This window comes from Budorcas taxicolor, chromosome 17 (genome assembly GCF_023091745.1).
Source record: "Budorcas taxicolor isolate Tak-1 chromosome 17, Takin1.1, whole genome shotgun sequence".
NCBI classification, from domain to species: domain Eukaryota; kingdom Metazoa; phylum Chordata; class Mammalia; order Artiodactyla; family Bovidae; genus Budorcas; species Budorcas taxicolor.
Genome location: NC_068926.1, coordinates 31341256 through 31364467, shown reverse-complemented (window position 1 = coordinate 31364467; position 23212 = coordinate 31341256).

Sequence of the window (23212 nt, the reverse complement as noted above, 5' to 3'; positions counted from 1 at the left end):
CTCAGAAATAGATTTTTTTCAAAGATAAGATGCACAAGGTGAGGAAAGATAACTTAAAAAGAAAATGCAAGATCCAAATCCTATGCTTTAGTTTCCATCTGATAAAAAAGGATAGCACATATTAGAGTTAGGGCTGTAAAAGAACCTACATTTTTCATTTGTTCTTTTGCTCAATTATTTTTGGAAATTCATGTTGATATGTTATCTCTATCTTTAGGCTGGGCTAATCTTAGAACCCTCAGTTGTCTGTTTTAAGATTTTCTATTTATGGTTCACATGAAAAGCAGTCTTGTAGAACATGAATGTGTTTTCCATCATCCAGCTGTTGTCCATGTTAATGTTTAAAAACTGAAAACATCTTGAATTTCGTAGGCTGAGATAATCATGTGGGACTAATGATAAATCATTGTTTTGACTACTAATGATAAGTCACAAAATTAACAAGTGAGTACTATGTAATCAATATCAACAATAATATACACGCTCTAAACATATATATTTGATCATATAAAGTATACATTTTATACTATCTTATCTGTTTTAAAGTAAAACATTTCATATGGGACAATTCAACTCGAAAGTATGATAAGTATAAATGAATAAAGACATAAAAATTAAAAGATAGTCACCTAAATAGCATGTTATAATTGAGTTTACTTTGGGTAGGTAGGTAGGTGTTAATTGAGTCCAGACTAACTCATACTCAGAGAAAGGAAGAGTAAATTCTCTTTGTCTTTTTCTCTAACTGAGCTACTTTAGATTGCCTACCACTTTGGCAAAGCTATTTTTACTCTATTACACAATATTATTGAACAGAATACCTTCTAAATGCAATTTCTACAGTGATATCTTTTCTTAAAATCTAAACTTGTGAGTCCAAAGAAGCAGAAACCTTCTTTACACTTATGCCATGTGTCCAGCAATCATAACAATTTTCTCTTTTCTTCTACTCAGTTAGTACTCATTGTTGCACTATTAAGACTCATATTGAGTCATTGGTTCAAAACTGCAAACATAAAGATAATAAAACTTTAACTCTTCATAAATACTTCTTAGCTTAAAGATGAAAAAATACTAGAGATTTTTTTCAAGTATATTCAGAGATAATTTCCCTATTCACCTAAAATATAAAATCCTTTGTCAGTGAATTTCTGAAACTAACGCAGTTTATTGATGAATTAGTATTTTAGAAATATGCAGTTTGTAGGAACCCAAATTAAGATATCTACTCTCTGACTCACTAGTATAGCTCCAGATTGTGTGCTTCCAACATATGAATCTGTATTAACCTCGTTTCCTTGGTGAGATCATGGCGGACCATCAAGTCTGTAACCCATTATGATAATTCATATAGACATTATAACACTCTCCTGTCATCTGACATCATCTCCTGTGTGGTTAAAGCACACAAATAAACTCCAGGTCAAAAAATAAATAAAAGACAGAGACGGAGAGAGACAGAGAGTCAGGGAGAGAGAGGGAATTTTTTAAGGGTTTTAAAAACTGTTTTAATATCAAATTCATTTTTTAAAGCTTCTTACGCATTCTGCACCTCTTGCTCTATAATGACCCCTTTAATTTGGCTTTCCTGCTGTGCATTCTAAATTCAGAGTAAACAGTTATTGAAAAAATAATGAGATTCAGATTAAAAGTCCACAAACAACAGCATAATTAACTACCTTAATAAAATCTTGCAAATAAGCACCAACACAGATGCCAAGAAGCATAAGGTAAATCTAATGAAGACCTGAGGAAAATCAAGCATCAGCTCATGGGAAATACAAAACTACCCTATCCCTCTTCTATTATCCTGGCTAATCTTTTTCAGAATTAGGTCCCTAGAGTAATGTCAAGTATGTATTCTAAAGTTAATTGCTTTTTTTAAAAGACAACGATTGGAGGGTAGTGGGAAAAACAAAACTAATATTTTTAAATGTGAAGAAAGTATTCAAATTATCCACATTTAAAGGTTGTTTTCATGCACATTTAATGGTATTAGTAAAATCACATTTGAATTACTAAAGTAATCTATCGAATTCAATTTTACTTCCAGAGTCATTATCCACTACAGTGATAACATTAGAGTTATCAGGTTTCTAAATTATAGAATGTTATAAATACTTTACAGAATGTTCTAAATTAATACTTAATTTTATCCATGTTAATAATGCAAAACTAAAGAACATCTCAGAAAGTGTAATGCATACTGTAAATAGAGAAGCTTCAATTCAATGAATAAATAATTTAATTGCACAATGCCATTCAATCAGGTTATGGAACAATTTTAATAGCTTGAAAGAATTTGCTGATCTAAATCGTAAAGACCAACTTCTATTTTTCTGTATTATAGCTTTTCAGACAAATAATTCAAATTAAAATTAGCACTTAATGATTTGAAAAAAATTTAACTTAGAAAAAGTGTATGAAGCAATTTATATAGATAAGATCACTGATCACTGGTTGTAGCATATTAGAATGGTAGCAAGACTGGGCGAGAGTCAAGTAATGGATTCTACAAGTTTAGCTAAATCACTTAAAGGTCCTGAGACTCATTTTTCTACATGAAAATGAAGATTTGAAATAGATGATTTTGAAGGCCCTGTCTAGTACTGAAAATATTTAGGTATTGAAGAAAAATTCCCAAACCACATCTATCAGATTACAGAACTCCCAAAAACAAAACTGCCAAGTTATTGGAGAAGATTTCAGGAAATAGACCTAATACACTGCTTATGAAAATAGAAATTTTTTAGACTATGCTGGAGAGAAATTTCTTTATATATGGCAAATAAATATTATGTGTATGTTACATACATATTTTGTGTATATATTTGGTATATGTACTATATGTGCATAAATGTGTTGTTTAATTAAACAGTATTAGATTAAATAGACCAAATTCTTTATTAAAACTAGACCCTCTAGAATAGAATTTACTGTATTAACCATGAGAAAACCTGTAAATTTAAAAGCATTTTATTTATCTACCTCTCTCTGACTCAATTTCCTCATCTGTAAAACATATATTCTTATGCCTGATATAAAAGATAACATATGTAAAGTGCCAAGCAAACCTGGTTTTCTACAGAGAAAGGCAGCAACTTGGGGAGAAGAAAAGTAGTTTCATGGAAAAAATGTAAGTTTAGAACCACGTAAAGTTATCAACAAAGTCCTTAAAGTGATCTAGCCAGCTAAGTTTCATACATTCTTTTATCTTTATCTTTTATCTTATCTTTAAAGATGAGATTTTTCTCATTCTTTCTTCGAAGTAGGAATATCATAGCTAATTTTTCACTAGCACACACCACTTCAGCTCCAGGTAGCTTTTGACCTCACATGTCAGCCAAATGACTACAATCCAAAGTGTCTGTTGTGATTAGTCAGTGCCTGACTGTTAAGAACTTACATATTTTGAATATCATCAATTCTTAATTAATATGGGTATAATCAACTATTTATTATCTTGGGCAGACTAATTTATGATAAAGTCAGGTTAAAAATAAAAATAATAAACTATGCAGATAAATAAAAAGTCCTTGAAGTCTGTGAAAAACATCTACTCATTTAAAGGTCTTCCCTTTGAGGCCCATATAATAAATCACAGACATCACATATGGGAATGACATAACTTAGACAAAGATAAAAATGATAAAATGAATACTCATATACCCTGCTTCTGTATTTACCTACATTTAATATTTTACTTCATTTGCTTTTTCATTGTCCACTTATCCACCCAATTAAACATACACCTACATATGTTACGTGCATATACATCCATGTGTACATTAACATTACTTTTTAAACCATTTAAGAGTATTTTCCATATACCACTGTCATTTACCCCTGAATATTTCAATGTGTATTTCCTAAGAATAACTATATTATCTTACATAGCAACAGTATGAAACTGCATTTATTTTTGCAATTTAAATTCCATTTAACAATATCCATATAATGCTTGGGCTTCCCTGATGGCTCAAATAGTAAAGAATCTGCCTGCAATGCAGGTGACCTGGATTTGATCCATGGGTTGGGAAGATCGCCTGGAGAATGGAATGGCTATCCACTCCCGTATTCTTGCCTAGGAAATCCCATGGACAGAGGAGCCAGGGAGGCTATAGCCCATGGGGTACTCTTAGCATGCACATATTCTACATATAATTTAAATAAGCAGAGCGACAAAATACAGCCTAATCATGCTCCCTTCTTAATTTTGAATCAATCAGTTGTTCTGGTTCTAACTGTTGCTTCTTGACCTACATACAGGCTTCCCAGGAGACAGGTAAGGTGGTCTGATATTCCCATATCTTTAACAATTTTCCACATGTTGTGATCCACACAGTCAAAGGCTTTAGCATAGTCAATTAAGCAAAAGTAGAAGGCAATGGCAACTCACTCCAGTACTCTTGCCTGGAAAATCCCATGGACAGAGTAGCGTGGAAGGCTGCAGTCCATGGGGTCGCTGAGGGTCAGACACAACTGAGCGACTTCACTTTCACTTTTCACTTTCACTTTTCACTTTTATGCATTGGAGAAGGAAATGGCAGCCCACTCCAGTGTTCTTGCCTGGAGAATCCCAGGGACGGGGGAGCCTGGTGGGCCGCCATCTATGGGGTGGCACAGAGTCGGACACGACTGAAGTGACTTAGCAGCAGCAGCAGATGTTTTTGAAGAACTCCCTCACTTTCTCCATGATCGAATGAATGTTGGCAATATGATCTCAGGTTCCTTTGCCTTTTCAAAAACCTAGTTTGTACATCTGGAAGTTCTTGGTTCAGATACTGCTGAAGCCTAGCTTGAAGGATTTGGAGCATAACCTTGCTAGCATGTGATATGAGTGCAATTGTGCGGTAGTTTGAACATTCTTTGGCATTGCCCTTCTTTGGGACTGAAATGAAAACTGACCTTTTCCAGTCCTGTGGCCACTGCTGAGTTTTCCAGATTTGTTGGCATGTTGAGTGTAGCGCTTTAACAGCATCATCTTTTAGGATTTTAAATAGCTCAGATGGAATTCTGTCACCTTCACTAGCTTTGTTCATAGTAATGTTTCCTAAGGTCCAATTGACTTCCCGCTCCAGGATGTCCAGCTCCAGGTGAGTGACCACATCATTGCGATTAATTGCATCATTAAGACCTTTATTGTAGAGTGTGTATTCTTGCCATTTCTTCTTTATCTTTTCTGCTTCTGTTAGGTCCTTACCTTTTCTGTCCTTTATCATGCATACCCTTGCCTAAAATATTCCCTTGATATATCCAGTTTTCTTGGAAGAGACCTCTAGATGTTCTCATTCTATCATTTTCCTCTATTTCTTTGCATTGCTCATTTAAGAAGCTGTCATATCTCTCCTTGCTATTCTTTGGAGCTCTGTATTCAGCTGGGGTCTATCTTTCCCTTTCCCCCTTGCCTTTCACTTCTCTTCTTTTCTCAGATATTTGTAAGGCCTCCTCAGACAACCACTTTGCCTGCTTGCATTTCTTTTTCTTTGGGATGGTTTTGGTCACTGCCTCCTGTACACTGTTACAAATTTCTGTTCATAGTTCTTCAGGCAGTCTATCTATCAGATCTAATTCTTTGAATCTATTCATCACCGTATAATCATAAGGGATGTGATTTAGGTTATATCTGAATGGTTTAGTGGTTTGCCCTACTCTCTTAAATCTAAGCCTGAAGTTTGAAATAAGGAGTTCATGATCTGAACCACAGCCAGCTCTTGGCCTAGTTTTTTGATGATTGTACCAAGCTTTTCCATCTTCAACTGCAAAGAATATAATCAATCTGATTTCAGTGTTGCCCATCTGGTGATTCCATGTGTAGAGTCATTTTTTGTATTGTTAGAAAAGGGTGTTTGCTTTGACGAGAGTATTTTTTTACAAGACTTTATTAGCCTTTGCTCTGCTTCATTTTGTACTCCAAGGCCAATCTTGCCTGATACTCCAAGTATCTCTTGACTTCCTACATTTTTGCATTCCAGTCCCCTATGATGAAAATGGCATCTTTTGTGATGTTAGTTCTAAGTGTTACAGATCTTCACAGAACTGTCCAACTTCAGTTTGCTTCTCTGGCATTACTAGTTGGGGCATAAACTTGGATTACTGTGATGTTGAAAGATTTGCCTTGGAAATGAACTGACATTATACTGTCACTTTTAGGGCTCTGCACCCAAGTACTGCATTTCAGACTCTTCCATTGACTGTGAGGGTTAATCCACTTCTTCAAAGGGATTCTTGCCTATAGTAGTACAGAATTAAAATTTCCCATTCCCATCCATTTCAGTTCACTGATTCCTAATATGTCGATGTTCAGTCTTGCCATCTACTGCTTGACCTTGATTCATGGACCTACATTCTAGGTTCCTGTGAAATATTGTTCTTTTAGCATCGGACTTGACTTTCACCATCAGACACAGCCACAAATGAGCACCATTTCTGCATTAGCCAAGCCTCTTCACTGCTTCTGGAGCTATTAGTAATTGCCGTCCACTCTTTCCTAGTAAAATATTGGAAACCTTCAGAGTTGGGGGGACTCATCTTCTGGTGTCATATCGTTTTGCCTTTTCATACCATTCATGGGGTTCTCCAGGCAAGACTGCTGGAGTAGGTTACCATTTCCTCCTCCAGTGGTTAGGAATATAGATTTAGGAGTCCTCAGCATAAAAGAATCCAGGAAGAACAGAAATATATCAAGGCAAATCTCAAAGAAAAATGTCAGTTATTCATATAAACACAAGCAAATAGGAAGTACAATTGTTATAGAAAAGAAATAAGTAAAGGCAGATTGAAAAGGAACAATGGTACAAAGACCATTTAGGAGAAAAGTGAGCCAGGGAGAAAAACTGGTGAGCTAGCAAGGCCGAGGTCACAGTGTCAGGGCCATGGAGGGATGATCTACCCAGAGACTAGGGTTCCATTGAAGTAGAAATGCCACACACAAAGCATGTTTGTGTTTTTATAGTTTAGAGTATTGGTAAAACATTTCTCATTACATTAATTTCCAGTGGAAAAAGTAATATACCTTTCAAAACACTAGGTTTGTAAATGCCCAGGAAAGTCTAATTTCTGCCATCCTCATAATGTCCTGTAATAAAAGATGAAAAAGAGGTCTTTACAAGATGTTTAGAAATGGAATAAGCAGGGAGGAGAAAATTTCCTTTTCCTTTTAAACAAATTTGAAAATGGGCACACTTCCAACTAATAAAAGAATGTTTACCTCCACAAGGCCTATCCAGACAACTGTGGTTGCACCCCTTGTCAAGCTTACCAAGCAATCCTTTGTCTCAAAAATATTTCATTTCAATCCACGCTACTGATAAGATACACAGGAAAATATGCATGCAGATAAGCACAAAACACTCAAAAATATGACCAAGCATGTGAATGTGTCCTATATCCATTATTATCCCAAGAAGAGCTGTTTCTACTTAGAAGAAGTAAATCTATCTCAAGCTGCTTGATTAGGATCAGTGATTAATCCACAAATAAGAATTAGGTATGCCAGAAAAGAAAAACACCAGGCTTACTTTCAATTTATCACCAGATGCATCACAAGTCATCCACTACATCAGTTAGCATTAGCCATGAATTTAGGAAATTAAAAGATATATATGATTAAGTATGCATAAATGATTGAGTAAGCCTGCTTTCTGAGCTGTGATCTAACACATTTTGTTAATTAAAAAGCGGATACCCATGTGTACTGACTGTATTGTAGAACCAAATCGTGACTAGAAATTGGACTAGAAAATAAGGCATCCTAGTTCACTGCCTGATTTTGCTCTAATCTGTGTGTAACCCTGAGCTAAACCTCTGTGTACATAGTGTTTTTCCAAGGTAAACTGAGAAGAATGGATTTACATGTTTTTCTTCTTCTTTTTAAAAACTGGCTTTTTTTTTTTTTTTAAGGAAATCTTGTATGGAACCCTAGTTACTAAAACAGTGACTCTGCCCACTTCAGCTTGAGAAGGGAGGGCCTAAGTACTAGCCTCCCTCTCCCTCTTTTCCTAAAAGCTCCTGAACAGAATGCAAGGGTTCCTCAGAAAGCAATTGTTACATATCCTCATTATCCTTATGAGTAACCTATTCAGAAACCCCAGGGAACATAGTGACAGTGATGACACTCCTACTGAATTATAGACATCATTGGATTATATGATCTATTAGCTGTTCGCTTCTCAATGCTAATCAAGTACCAAAACAGTCAGAGGCTGGAGCATGTCATAGACTCCAGGTCTTGGTGATTTCTTCTTCAATGAGGTAAAAACTGAATCAAGATTGCTGGTAGAAATATCATAACCTCAGATATGCAGATGATGCCAAACTTATGGCAGAAAGTGAAGAGGAACCAAACAGCCTCTAGATGAAGGTGAAAAAGGAGAGTGAAAAAGCTGGCTTAAAACTCAACATTTAAAAAATGAAGATCATGACATCCAGTCCCATCACTTCATGGCAAATAGATGGGGAAATAATAGAAACAGTGACAGACTTTACTTTCTTGGGCTCCAAAATCACTGCAGATGGTGACTGCAGCCAAGAAAGTGAAAGACAGTTGCTCACTGGAAGAAAAGCTATGACCAAATTAGACAGTGTATTAAAAAACAGAGACATTACTTTGCCAACAAAGGTCTGTATAGTCAAAGCTATGGTTTTTCCAGTAGTCGTGTATAGATGTGAAAGTTGGGCCATACAGAAGGCTGAGTGCAAAAGAACTGATGCTTTTGAATTGTGGTGTTAGAGAAGACTCTTGAAAATTCCTTGGACTACAAGGAAATCAACCCAATCAATCCTAAAGGAAATCAGTCCTGAATATTCATTGGAAGGATTGATGCTGAAGCTGAAACTCCAATACTTTGGCCATCTGATACAAAAAGCTGACTTATTAGAAAAGACCCTAACACTGAGAAAGATTGAAAGCAGGAGAAGGGGACGACAGAGGATGAGATGGTTGGATGGCATCACCAACCAATGGACATCAGTTTGAGCAAACTCTGGGAGATGGTGAAGGACAGAGAAGCCTGATGTGCTGCAATCCGTGGAGTCGCAAATACTCAGACACAAGTGAGTGACTAAACAACAGCAAGACAAGGAAACTGTTTGTCTGAACTTTAATGCTAAAACTCATTTCATTGCAATTAAAATTATAAGAGATCCCCAGATAGTTGTAACTGTGTTAAAATTCTGTTAATTAAATTTGCTCTTAGACCCAATATACAATTACCAGTTTCAAGATGCAAGTTTTTCTTCAATTTCTCTTTAACATACCTCCAAATTTTAACTCCTCCTGCCCCCAGATAGTGAGACTGCTGTTGTTGCTCCCCACTTAAGCCTGACTTTTTAAAATCTTCAAGTTTCCCAAACTTGCTTCTATCACATAGAATATATGTACTCCAATTCCTGTTTCTTTTCAACTTTATCATCTCTTGGACAACATTCAACTCAGCTGACAAACTAATCTAGGCTAATGAATTCATATATAACTCTTCCAGGGAAATATGAAAGTATTTTAATATGATCTTCAAGAGCCAGATCCAACTCAAAGAGGTGAATAAGATTGACAATTCCAGGAATCTTGAAAATCCTGGTGCACATGTCCTCTGGCCATCAACAACTTTAGGACTTTTTTCACGTTTTGTCAAATATTTAACCATTATTTATCCTTAAGATATTTCTCCCTTTGGGGCTTGACGATGTTCATGATTTTTTTTTCTTTTGGAGGGAATTTGACCTGTCCCATAACAGGTTTTCTTTTTTTCTTGATTTTCCAAAATACATAGAATCTGAATTTCCCTCATTAATTGGACATTCATATATCTGTAATTCTCTCCTATTTTCTTTTGACAACTTACTATTTACTAGGTTTACCTAATTGCTATTCATTATAAACTAAGAGAGGAAACAAGAAGATATTAATACTAATACTGTCTCTAACCAGAGATAATGGAGAAGGCAATGGCACCCCACTCCAGTGCTCTTGCCTGGAAAATCCCGTGGACGGAGGAGCCTGGTAGGCTGCAGTCCATGGGGTCGCTAAGAGTCGGACACGACTGAACGACTTCACTTTCACTTTTCACTTTCATGCATTGGAGAAGGAAATGGCAACCCACTCCAGTGTTCTTGCCTAGAGAATCCCAGGGACGGGGGAGCCTGGTGGGCTTCCATCTATGGGGTCGCACAGAGTCGGACATGACTGAAGAAATTTAGCAGCAGCAGCAACCAGAGATAAAACATTCATAGCAAAGACAACCCGGAATTTTAAGGGATCTTCATTACCACATACTATATAATTTACGGGACAAAACAAGATCAACCTAACTGATGTTAAACTATTGCTAACCTACATGAAAGTGAAAGTGTTAGTCACTCAGTCATGTCCGACTCTTTGTGACTTCATTGACTGTAGCCCACCAGGCTCCTCTGTCCATGAGGATTCTCCAGGCAAGAATATTGGAGTGGGTTGCCATTCCCTTCTCTAGGGGAGCTTCCCAATCCAGGGATTGAATCCAGGTCTCCTGCATCGTGGGCAGATTCTTTATAGGCTGAGCCACCAGGGAAGCCCTATAGACTTATCAGAAATGATTCTGAGCTATTAAGTATCAATGACATGTTTTAAAATTCCCTGATGACTGTATTACTCTAGAATTTCCAACCTCACTATTGTGCAGCTCTTTGCTACATGTTCAGTGTGACCATCTCATTCTCCTACTCAAAACTCATTAACATGAGTTATGAAAATCTTCCTGATGAAGACCATTCCTATTTCCCCAGCTATATAAATATATGCCCTTTCTGCTTCCTCTGTCCCCTTGGTCTCTTGGCCTTCAGATATGCTGTCCCTTCCACTCTAGTTTGCCTCCTCGCCTCCTCCTCATCACTCATTTCTTCTGTCTAGTAAGGACGATCCAACCTTGCAGGTCTCAGTAGACAGGAATTCCTCACAGAAGTCTTCTGGGCCTCCTCAGGTGGTTTAGACTCCTCTTCTAGTACCCTCGGCTTGCTGTCTCAGCAGTTTTCACAGGCTTTTATAACTGTCTGTTAGCTATCTGTAACCTCCTCTGTATAAGTAACCTGAAAGCAAGACCAAGTCCCCTCCCCTAAAGAAACACAAGGCTTTCTTATTGAAAATGTCAAAGCAAAAGACAGATTAGAAGAATGCCTGTAGCATATTTGAGAAATAAATGACTATGTCTGTTCATTTACAACAATATATACAAATCAATGACTAAAGAATGAACAATTCCCAATGAAAAACAGGCCAAGAAGAGTAACAAGAATCTCTCAGAAAAAGAAACACAAATAGTCATTACACATAAGACCAAGTTTTAATTTGCCACTTTGTATCTCAGTGCTGAGCATCATAAATTAGCATGCATTGGGGAATCAAAAACAAATGTTGAATAAATGAGAAAAATTATATTCTACTTATCTGTTTCTAAATTTTAGCCATTTTCATGTACATATATATACACACATATTTACATATATAACCACATTTACGTGGGTGTATGTGTATGTGCTAAGTTATGTTTGACTCTTTGCGACCCCATGGACTGTAGCCCACCAGGCTCCTCTGTCAATGGAATTTTCCAGAGGAAAATTTCCTACTCCAGGGGGGATCTTCCTGACCCAAAGATTGAACCTGCATCTCCTGTGTCTCCTGCATTGGCAGGGGGATACTTTACCACTGTGCCACCTGGGAAACCCAAGTGTGTGTGTGTGTATACATATATACATATGGATATATATCATATACCAATGTATATGTCTCTTTGTATACATATTTATATGTGTATCAGTTCAGGTCAGTTCAGTCACTCAGTCATGTCGGACTCTTTGCAACCCCATGAACCGCAGCACACCAGGCCTCCCTGTCCATCACCAACTCCTGGAGTTTACTCAAACTCATATCCATTGAGTCGGGGATGCCATCCAACCATCTCATCCTCTGTCGTCCCCTTCTCCTCCCCCCTTCAATCTTTCCCAGCTGTATACACACGTATATATACACGCAAATAAATATGTACACAAAGAGACATACAATAGACAGTATATATGCATATGTATATATACTGTCTATATGCAATCAATGTATCTATATAGGCACTGATGAGCAATCTGTATATTTATATGTATGCATACACACACTATATACACATATATATATGTATGTGTGTATATATGAGAAATATCATCTTCTTACCCTTGGTTTTACAAAATTTTGGGTTATTTTACATGTAGCTCTAGCCTTCTTGTTTTATAACGTATTATAATCAAAGAAAAATGAAACAACAAAACAGTCTTAGATACATATTTTATAGGGGAAAAGCTTTAATTAAAAAACACAACTTGGAACATCCCTGGTGGCCCAGTGGTTAAGAATCCACCTTCCAATTCAGGGGAGTGGGTTCTCTCCCTGGCCGGGGAACTAAGATCCCACGTGCTGCAGAGCAGCTAGTGTGTCACGTCCACAACTAGACAGAAGACAGAATGCTGCAACGGAGGCCCAACACAGCCATAAATAAAGAAACATTTTTACAAACACAGCTTGCCTCAAAGAATGGAAATACAGTTTTGTTAATGTTTGTTCCCCAAGATGTACTTTAAATTAAAAATTAGTTTGCATGCATCCATTTAAAAATGGTTAGATTATTGGAAACTAGAAAGGAGATGGTGCAGAGATGTCTAAAGGGCAGAGAAGAAAAAGAACCAAAGCTGCCCAAAGTGCCTTAGCTTGGAGCTTTTCATGAAGAAGCTGAATAAAAAAGCACCCCCTGCAAACTGGGCAGAGTGAAGGCTTCCTATCAGCTCACATTGATTCTGTGCATAGATTCCTAGGTCACAGGAGAGCCAGCCTTGGGAATTACTCAGCAGTGCTAAAAAAGTACTGTTCCAAAATTAAATTTGAAAAAATGCTTTAATATGTCTCCCTTCTGTAAATTTGCATTCATGCTACTTTGGACCTATTTTTTAAATACTCCTGCAAAGGAAAGTTATCAACTCCACAAACTGTAAGAATATTAAAAGTGCCAATTGAAACAAGAATGCAGTAACACTGTGAAACTGCATTGTCTGTCAAGCTCTAAAGCTTATTCAGGTGCTTATTTGAACCTTTAGGGCCCACAGGAAAATGAGCATGGGATGACTTTTCACTCAGGCTGCCATAATGTTTCAGGAGTGAAACTCCATAGTGGTCTACCAGACACCAAAAATAAAGTTTCAGCAGTAAAACAAGTGTCAACAAAGCTCATGCTTCTGTGCAGAAATAGCAGCTACTAAGAAGGTAACATCAGTACATTATAAATAATCCCTGAGACGGTCTCAAAAGGGGGCTACAGTATCAAACACGTGCAGCAGAAATAGAATAAAGGCACCTTCGAGGCCATCAATAAATGGCAAAACAGAGTAGTTTATAGCAGGGGTTCTCTGAAATATGTCCATTAGCTCCAGGTGCCAACATCCACACATTGGAGGAAATCACCAAGACCTTTCATTATTTGATGGAACAAGCAGACAACAGGCATGTCTCAGTGTTAGAGCTTTTAGTAAAAGAAATTAGTATTCATCAACACATCTTAACTCAGTCGACAGTTTAAAAGTTGGAATGAAGCATGTCATTCAGGCAAGGAGGTTCTTGGTCCAAGTTAAACAAACTCAAGGAGAATGTCTGGTTTTCAGAATCCTTGTTCTATACCTTAATAGGACTGTGCTTTCAAAATTAGAAATACCCAGTTGCTAAATTAACCTTGTTATTTTAATTTAAGTGACTTATTTAATGGGTAAATATACTCATATTAGAAAAAATGTGATGTTTATAATTAATGGCAAAAGTGTATAAATGATCATACAATTTAGATGCTTGTCTGCCCCCACTAAACTTTGAGTTGCTCACTTGTCTATATCCTATGTCTAGTAAGATATGTACCTCACATATAGCATGCATTCAATTAATGTTCGCTGAATTAACAGAGGTTGCACAAACATATTTATAAAGTTTATTATCAGAAGAGCCAGTATTGCAAAATAGATTGTCAAAAATAAAGCTTTCATCAACTAATAAAAGACTAAGAAAATAAGACTATAAATTTGTTGATCAATAAAAGGGTAAAAATTTTTTTTGGAAAAATTAGCACACAATGACATCAGCATTTCAGCAAAAACTGCACAATAGGGAACTGGAAATTCTGCCCATCCACAAAGCAATTTTTTTTCAAATGGGCAAAGATCATCAGAATAAACTTTTTCAGAACTCAAAATTAACCAAAGGCTTGAAGCAATCCATGGAAACACTTATTCAAAAAAAAAAGGAAGAAGGAAAAAAAAAAAGCTGATTCTTGGCAAGAATAGTGAAGTTGTAGCTTGCCCCAGTCCCATCTCCCACACCCCAGTTCAATGGAATGAGTGAAAGTCACAGCCTACATTCCCAGTACCTGAAAGGGCAGAATGGACCTCATTCATAAATTATCACTAATTATTTGTTCTGACCTGTGCCCAAGAATAACAGCATAAAAGGTGTGTCTTTATTTCACCTACCAGAATTGACTAGCGTATTTCTAAAAGCTTATTTCTATTGCTACTTCCAAGAGAATTTGTCAAAAATATTTACATTGTGCCACTGCCCAAGGTGATAGATAACAGCTGAGGCAAACAGTAGCCTAGGAAAAAAAAAAAAAAAAAAGGCTTTGTATGAAAGGCTGGGGAAAGATGTGTCCTTAAGGACTTGGAAAACCTTAAAATTTTCCTGGGAATCTCAAAGTTCCTGCACATGTTTATAACTGCACAGTTTTCAAGTCTCAAAGAAGGACAGTACCAAAGAATGTCCAAACTACCATACAACTGTGCTCATTTCACACATTGGCAAGGTTATGCTCAAAATCCTTCCAGCTAGGCTTCAGGAGTAGGTTAACCAAGAACTTCCAGATGTACAAGCTGGGTTTTTTTAGAAAAGGCAGAGGAACCAGAGATCAAATTGCCAACATCCACTGTATCACAGAAAAAGCAAAGGAATTCCACAAAAACATCTAATCAAGGTCAAGAAGCAACAGACATAGAACTTGTCAAAAATTGGGAAAGAAGTACATCAAGGCTGCATGTTTTCACCCTGCTTATCTAACTTATATGCAGAGGGCATCATGTGAAATGCTGGGCTGGATGAAGCACCAACTGGAATCAAGACTGCCTGGACAAATATCAACAACCTTAGGATATGCAGATGACACCACTCAAATGGCAGAAAGTGAAAGCAAAGAGGAACTAAAGAGCCTCTTAATGAGGGTGAAAGAGAAGAGTGAAAAACCTGGCTCAAATTCAACATTCAATAAACTAAGATTGTGGCATCTGGTCCCATCACTTCATGGCAAATAGATGGGTAAAAAATGCCAACAGTGATGGATTTTAACTTCTTTGGCTCCAAAATCACTGAAGATGTGACTGTAGCCATGAAATTAAAAGACACTTGCTTCTTGTTAGGAAAGCTACGAGAAACCTAGACAGTTAATAAAAAAGGAGACGTCACTTTACTAACAACGATCCATCTAGTCAAAGCTCTGGTTTTTCTAGTAGTCATGTATGGATGTAGGAACTGGACCATAAAAATGGCTGAGTGCTGAAGAATTGATACTTTCAAACTGTGGTGCTGGAGAAGACTCTTGAGAATCACTTGGACCATAAAGAGATCAAACTAATCAATCCTAAAGGAAATCAACCCTGAATACTCATTGGAAGGACTGATGCTCAATATTTTGGCCACCTGATGCAAAGAGCTGAGTCATTTTTTAGGAAAGACTGAGGGCAGGAGGAGGAGAGGGCAACAGAGGATGAGATAGTTGGATGGCATCACTGACTCAGTGGGCAAGAGTTTGAGCAAACTCTGGGAGACAGTGAAGGACAGGAAAGCCTGGCATGCTGCAGTCCAAGGGGTCACAAAGAGTCAGACATGACATAGAGACTGCACAATAATAAGTTCATAGGAAAGACTAGAGGAAGCCATAGCTGTCATCTCTTGATAATCTTAAGGCTCTGAGGAAGCATAAAGTGAAGATGCAGACACAATTTTAAACTTCCTGGATGTGTGTGGATGGTGACACATACAGCCCAACACACACAAAGCCCCTTGGGAAGTAGTGGAAGGTTTTGTGTTTTTTGGTTCTGGGTGTTTAAAGAAATCGCAAAAATAATAAAATAATTAGAAATAAAACTACCCTAAGATGTGCACAACTTGTATACTAAAACTATAAAACACATTGTTTAAAGAAATTAAAAACAATCTAAAGAAGTAGAAAGAGCTTCCATATTCACGGATTGAAAATCTTAACACTGTTAAAATGACACTACTTCCCAAACTATAGGCTTTTTAGAGTCAAGGAATTTCATATCAAGATTCCACTTGATCCTAAAATTCATATGGAAAAGGACACAAAACAGCCAAAAGAATTTAAGAAAGAAATCACTGTAAAGTATAGTTAGCCTTATATTGAGTGTTCACCCAACTCAGCTGGGAATTAGAATAACACACAAGTACTAAAACAACTACATTATTTTATTTTTGCTTTCCTTTTAAAATAATTTTTATAGTGCTATGAAAGTATCAATTTCAGTTTTGTTGTATAGTGTTAACCCATTCAAAAACCTCAATTAGCCCAATTAGCCCACTTTTTCCTTCTGAAAATACTACAGATGTTAATCCTTATGGTACATAGATCTCTCTTGCATTGTGCTGATTGAAGCTGATGTTTCTGAATATTTGTCATAAAAACAAATAATCAGCAATTCTCAAGATGAAAATAGAAGGAATCGATACTTCCATTCATTAGAGAGCTGTGTAATAATGTTAATTAGCCATATGTATACATGCATCCCCTCCCACTGGAGCCTTGCCACCCCACCATCTGTCATTCCACCCCTCTAGGTCATCACAGAGTGCTGGGCTGAGCTCCCAGTGCTACACAGCAGCTTCTCACTAGCTATCTGTTTTACACATGGTAGTGTATTATACGTCAATTAGAAGTGAAAACTTCATGTATCTCTGTTTTCAAAACATAATTAGATCATTTTGGGTCTTTTTTCCCTCCTGTGGGGGGAAAGCAAAATCAAAATATGGATACTTATTCTTGCACCAGGAAAGGCAGCTATGCCTATAAAACTATTTCAACAGTTAAATACTGCTGTCACCAATCAAGCTAAAGAAAATTACAGTTATTGTGAAGCTAATGACTATTTATTATAAAAGTTAGAGCACATTAGTAACAAATTCTTACATTCTGATGGTGTTGCATCATCTTTTGAAATACAAAAAAACTCTTAAACTAAATGCTTCAGAGTTAGAAATACCATTTATTAATTCAGTGTACCTGTTAATATTTATTTTTCCCTTGGTCAGAACCACTGGGCTTTAGATCTCTATATCCCCACTCATCCACACACATATATATATTTATATATATATATATATATTTATTTATATAAAACTAAAATTGCATCTGTCTTGGAACCACTCTGTTGTCATATTCAAGGAGTACATGTGACAATGGGTATGTACATTATATTAATCCAAAGTAGCACATGCTTTGGGAGCTGGTTACATTTCACTGGACATATACAGTATCTTTCATGCCTACCTAGTTAAACCTAACACATAATCATGAAATCAGGCAAAGGTTTTAGGTTTGCAGAAATTTCCATAATGAGTCAAATAATATGAATGCTTGCAAATTATCAACTTGTGTACTTCTATCTGGGTTCTGCCTGTTTTCATACTTCCTTTAGCAGACTTCCCAGTTAGTAAAATTGAAATAAAAGAATGGAAAATTGGACAATGAGAGTCAGAAAAACCTTGAGAAAGATACAGCATGTTTCTTTGTTAAATTCCTTTTTGTGTCTTTCCCATTTACTCTCAGGGATAGTAGGCTTTAATTTTACACAAGCAAAAGCTGTTTCTTCTGGAAGAGAAGACTGGTTTCTTGTTTTGTTGTTGTTGTTTGATAAGATAAAGACTTGCCCAAAATTAAGGAAAGTAAACAAAGGACAAATATTCTACTAAAAATATCTGGAATCATTTTCAGTAGTAGATTAAAAGAACAGGGGAAGTAAAGCTATGTTATAACCTAAAAGAAAACAAAATGAAGGATATATTGTATTTGCACTATTCAGAAGTTATTCTGATTACTAGTAGACAAACAACTTTTGAAAAAAAAAGAAATGTTCTAGTGAATTCTTGAACTCAGGGTTACTTTCTTAAAGCTTTAATTTCAACAGTCAGTGATAAAATGTACAATAATTGAGGAAAATTCAAATACACATTATATCACTTTTGAAATAACTCTTTCAGTCTTCATTGAATTCTTTTAAAACATCATTTGTTTTAAAACACCTGGTGAATGCAGTCAAGTATCCTGTAGATTTCAAATGAATGATGCATATTGGACAAACTGAAATGGCAAAGTTGTTAGATGTGTTATTTTTCTTCTCAAAATATGACTATAAATTATGGTTTTGGTGTAATGATTTAATTATCAACTAACATATTGAAACTTGCTAGTTTGTCTGTCTATTGTTCAGAATTACTCACTGCCTGACTTGCTCTCCCCTGAATCACAAGTCTGTACCCCTTGGACACACTTTCACCAGGCAGCCCTTGCTGGAAGAGCTCTTTCAGGTTCAGCTAATGAGAAGAAAGTGAGTGAGATTTTGAAAGCTGAATGGAAGCCAAAGCTATCACTTCCTGATTTTCTGCTTAGCACAGTTGGCATTTCGCACACCTGGGTTGTACAACATCACAAAATGTAACCGTAGTTGGAGATAAAGTCTTTAAAAAGGTAATCAGGTCAAAATGAAGGCATGCAGGTGAACTTAGAAGAAGAGAATATTTGGCTACAGACACAAAGAGAGGGAAGACCATGTCAAGAGAGGAGGAAACGGCCCTTTGGAAACAAGGAGAGAAACTTCAGAAGACACCTATCCTGCTAAAATCTTGACCTCTGACTTCTAGATTCCAGAACTGTGAGAAAATAAATGTCTGCTATTTAAGCCAACCACTGTGTGGTATTTTGTTATGGCGGCCCTAGCAAACATATTCAGTCATCAGATGAATAAAAATACTTTGGCTATGAAAATATGTGTGATCATGGATGCTTAATTTCATTCTTAAAAGATTCTCATAAAATTTCTTAAAGGATAATTCTATAGGTATATCATAAAGAGAGATCATAATACATATGTAAATCTCTCAAGGTGGACTAGTTTGGCAAAAATAACACATTTAAATGTCATTATACAAAACACATTTTTAAGGTCCTATTACATCACTGTAATTTTTTATGAAGAATATATTCATACAGACAAGACTTGCTATATATGTGTGTGTGTGTGTGTATATATATATGCAAGTTTACATATATATATTTCTCATTGCTGCTCAGTTACTCAGTTATTTCTTATTCTTTACAACTCTATGGACTGTAGCCCAGCAGGTTTCTCTGTCCATAGGATTTCCCAGACAAGAACACTGAAGAGGGTTGCCATTTCCTTCTCAGGGGATTTTCCTGACTCAGAACTGAACCCATGTCTCTTGTGTCTCCCGCTGGATTCTTTACCACTGTACCACCTGGAAAGCCCAAGAATACACACACACACACACACACACACACACACACATATATCAGTGCTCATGAAATACAGGGACAAGAAATTAACCTAAACTAACAAAATTAATCACATTAGGAAACTGGAAAAAAGCCTAACTGAGAGCTTCCTAATGATTACATAAACATAATGTAAAGGGTCATAAGCGATCTTTGTTCTTTATTTCATGATGCAAAAAACTGTGCGATACTGTCCTTCAACATATCATTTGGTACTACATTAAGGACAGATTATCAAAATTACAGTGTTCTAAATATGTCTGTTCTCGTAAAGAAAAATCAGAGAATGTGATCTTGGTAAGGTATGGGATTCTGTCAGCACTGTGATTAATGAGATACAAATATATCTTTAAGACAAGATAATCAATCAAATCCCTCAAGTAAGAAAGACTAAAACATAACTGTAATACTTTGTTGTTGTTCAGTTGCTAAGTCATATCCGACTCTTTGCAACCCCATGAACTGCAGCACACCAGGCTTCCCTATCTTTCACTATCTCCCAGAGTTTGCTCAAACTCATGTCCATCACTCATGTCAGTGATACCATCCAACAATCTCATCTTCTATTTCCCCCATCTCTTCTTGCCCTCAGTATTTCCCAGGATTAGGATTTTTTCCAATGAGCTGGCTCTTTGCATCAGGTGTCCAAAATACTGGAGCTTCAGCTTCAGCATCAGTTCTTCCAATGAATATTCAGGGTTGATTTCCTTTAGGATTGACTGGTTTGAACTCTACTGTCCAGGGGATTCTCAAGAGTATTCTCCAGCACCACAGTTTGAAAGCATCAGTTCTTCAGCACTCAGCCTTCTTTATGGTCTAACTATCACATCCATACATGACTACTGGAAAAAACATAGTTTTGACTAGTTGGACTTTTGTTGGCAAAGTGACATCTCTGATTTTTAATATGCTGTCTATGTTTGTCATAGTTTCCTTCCAAGGAGCAAGCGTCTTTTAATTTCATGGCTGCAGTGACCATCCACAGCGAATTTGGAGCCCAAGAAAATGAAATCTGGCACTGTTTCCATTGTTTCAGCACCTATTTGCCATGAAGTGACAGGACCGGATGCCATGTCTTTGCTTTTTGAATACTGAGTTTTAAGGCAGCATGATCACTCTCCTCTTTCACCTTCATCAAGAGGCTCTTCAGTTCTTCTTCACTTTCTGCCATTAAAATGGTATCCCTTGCATATCTGAGGTTGTTGATATTTCTCCTGGCAATCTTGATTCCAGCTTGTGAGTCATCCAGTGCAGCATTTCATATCATGTATTCTGCATATAAGTTAAATAAGCAGACAATATATATCCTTGATGTATTCCTTTCCCAGTTTTGAACCAGTCTGTCATTCTATGTAGCCAGTTCTAATGGTTGCTTCTTGTCCTGCATACAGGTTTATCAGGAGGCAGATAAAGTGGTCTGGTATTCCCATCTCTTTAAGAATATTCTAATTTGTTGTGATTATGGTCAAAAGCTTTAGCATAATCAATGAAGCAGAAGTAGCGATGATTTTTGGAATTTCCTTGCTTTTCTATGATCTAATAACACTTTGGCACAACTCATAATGAATCTAAGTATCGCTGCTATATTTATTATTCACAAATTGTAGTTGATCTTCATTTTGTGACTGCAATTTAAATATTATTTTTGGAATAAGTGCTATGTTTTCATGATTCAAAAAGAAAGAATAAAAGGTATGCAAAGCCTCTCTGCATCCCTCTACCACCTGACCCCTGTCTCTACCTCCAAAGGAAGTCCTGAATTTCTATTTCTCCTTGCATAATTTCTCTATTCATAAATAAAGAGATATACATACAGAATGCTTAATATATTATGTTGGTGCAAAGTAGTTATAGTTTTGCATTGTTGAACTCTGTCATTTGATATTGGAATATACTGTTAAATAAATGTGGTTATGTTATACATCATTCTAATGTGCATTTCTTGCTTTATGTTTTTTGCTAATGAACTATTACTTGCTGTTTATTTTACATATTTTTACATATACTTCAGACTATGGAATTGATGTAAGACAAAAGCAAATTTGAGTGATTTTCTTATTCAAGTTTAAAATGTGTCATAAGGCATTGGAGACAACCTGCAACATCACCAACTTATTTAGCCAAGGAACTGATGATGAATGTACAGTGCAGTGGTGGTTCAAGAAGTTTTGCAAAGGAGAGAGCCTTGAAGATGAGATGCACAGTGGCCAGCCACTGGAAGTTTACAGTGACCAACTGAGAAAATCATCAAACCTGATCCTCTTCCAACTACATGAGAAGTTGCCCAAGAATTCAATGTCAACCATTCTACAGCTGTTTGGCATTTGAAGCAAACTGGACAGGTAAAAAAGCTCAATAAGTGGGTTCCTCATGAGCTGACTGCAATCAAAAAAAAATCTTTATTCGGAAGTGTTGTCTTCTCTTATTGTATGCAACAACAAACCATTTCTCAATTGGATGTGATGTGAGACCAAATGGATTGCATACAACAACCAGCAATGACCAGCTCAGGGGCTGGACCAAGAAGCAGCTCCAAAGCACTTCCCAAAGCCAAACTTGCCCCCAGAATGGTCATGGTCACTGTTTGTTGATCTGCTGCGAGTCTGATCCACCACAGCTTTCTGAACCCCAGTGAAACCATCACATCTGAGAAGTATGCTCAGCAAATCAATGGGATGCACTCAGAAGTGAAACATCTGCAGCCAGCATTGGTCAACAGAAAGAGACCAATTCTGCTTCACAACAACACTCAACTGCACATTGCACAACCAATGTTTCAAAAGTTGAAGAAATTGGGCTGCAAGGTTCTGCTCATCTGCCATATTCACCTGACCTCTCACTAATCATCACTTCTTTAAGCATCTCAATATCTTTTTGCAGGGAAAATGCTTTCACAACCAGCAGGATGCAGAAAATGCTTTCCAAAAGATAGCCAAACCCTGAAACATGGATTTTTATGCTTTAGGAATAAACAAACATTTCTCATTGGCAAAAATGTGTTGATTGCAATGGTTCCTGTTTTGATTAATAAAGGTGTATTTGAGCCTAGTTATAATGATTTAAAATTCAGAGTCTAAAACCATAATTACTTTTGCACCCGCCCTAACACATCAAGGAGCATGTTATAGACATTTTAAGATAGTTCTCCATACATAATAAGCTCCCTTTTTATATATTGAATATATTCCAAAACGTATTTAGTCAATGGACTATTTCTGGGCATGTATAATTTTTCTACATCAACAAAGCTTCAGTGTGTAACATTTTATAACAGTCATTTTTAGAGTAGATAAGAATATCGGTAGATTAAATTCCAAAAGATGAAATTACTGAATATATAAATACACATATCATTTTATTTTTAAAGACAATGAACTCCTATAGCAGTATAATTGGGTTCAAAAATTCAACTATATAAAATATAGTGTTGTGTTTTTACAAGTTAATGAAAACCAGGACTTTTCATTCAAATATTCGGTTAGCAACTATAAACAAAAGCACAATAATGCGTTCCCACATAATTGTTTTGTACACGTGGGAAACAGAATAATTACTACAAAAGCATGCACTTATACTTCAATGTC